The following is a 1388-nucleotide window of genomic DNA, read 5'->3' as shown; positions in this document are numbered from 1 at the left end:
AATGTGTCATGGAAACTTAGAGGACTGATATGTTACCTGTAATTATATATTTGTTAATTGTCTTCTATATCTTCCACTAGAAGTACAGCTTTCTTAAACCAATGAATTGGTTATCTGTATTAAATGTTTATGGCTGGCATAATGGGTATTTACTGACTGAATGAGTGACTAAATGAATGAATAATATTGAAAGGAAAGGGGTTAGGAACCCAGGTAACAAAAGGGAAAAATAGAGGACTGCATGGAAAACACAAAAATTTACTACTCTCAAATATACTAACCTACTAGTAAGTGAAATTTCAAATGGGAGCTGGGGAAAGTATTAAGTTCTGTTTCCAGTCTGATATGGCAAGAAATAAAGGCAAAATAATGAAATTAGAGCAAAGGTTCCCTGAAAGCATAAATACCTACTGGGAAGAAATGGACCAGAGTGCATTGAACTTCCACAGGTTATGGAAGTAGCAGAGTATAAGCCACCAATTATACCTCTATGAAAGTTGACATTTAGCTGATATTTTAGGTATGCAGTCTCATGCATTCATACTCCGTGTTTGCTGCATTTTCCTCCTTTGAGTATAGAAAAAATTTTTCCAACTTGTAACTCAATAGTTTGTTGGGGGAGCTCACCTGATGCTTGTGTATTTTTTCATCTGAATGTAAGTCTTTTCTGACTTTAGGTAGCTTTGTTTTAGGAGAAAAATCATTTCACATTTTCTACTAAATCCAAATAACAGATTTTGTTTTTATTTTTGAAATATATTTGTGTGTCTGTGTCTGTGTGAATGTATGCATTATGTGTACATGTGGCTGTGGAGGACTAAAGGGGGGCAGGTCCCCTGGATTTGGCATGACAAGCTGTTTTGTGCAGCTCATTCTTGAGAAATGTGGAAGGGTAACATGATGGGGTAGATGACAATAGATTAAGGAATGAATTTAACAGTACATGGGGAGTGACAGATGGGACCACACATAATACTTTACAGTTAGAACACTTCTAGATAAAACTGGATGAGGTAGAGGAAAAAGAAACTTCAGAAATTTCAGGAAATATGTAAGTATTCATATATGTGGCAGAGGGATACCAGCCTAAGTCTGGTAAGACAAGCGGGCTGAGGGAAACAAAATTGCTCTAGCACCATGTTAACAAGGACAATCTCATCTGTAAGTCCCAGAGAAATTAGGGATACAAGGGACATACCTCAATATGATAAGGGCACTTTACAGCAAGTCTATATTCAACATCAAATTAAATGGTGATAAATGCAAAGCTATTTCACTAAAGTCAGGAACAAGACAAGGTTGTCCACTCTTTCCATACCTATTCAATATAGTACTTGAAGTCTTAGCTACGTTAAGACAACAGGGAAATCAAGGGACTACAGATAAGA

Source organism: Mesocricetus auratus, unplaced genomic scaffold (assembly GCF_017639785.1).
Source record: "Mesocricetus auratus isolate SY011 unplaced genomic scaffold, BCM_Maur_2.0 Super-Scaffold_100003, whole genome shotgun sequence".
Lineage (NCBI taxonomy): Eukaryota > Metazoa > Chordata > Mammalia > Rodentia > Cricetidae > Mesocricetus > Mesocricetus auratus.
Note: the sequence above shows the minus strand (reverse complement) of the source record.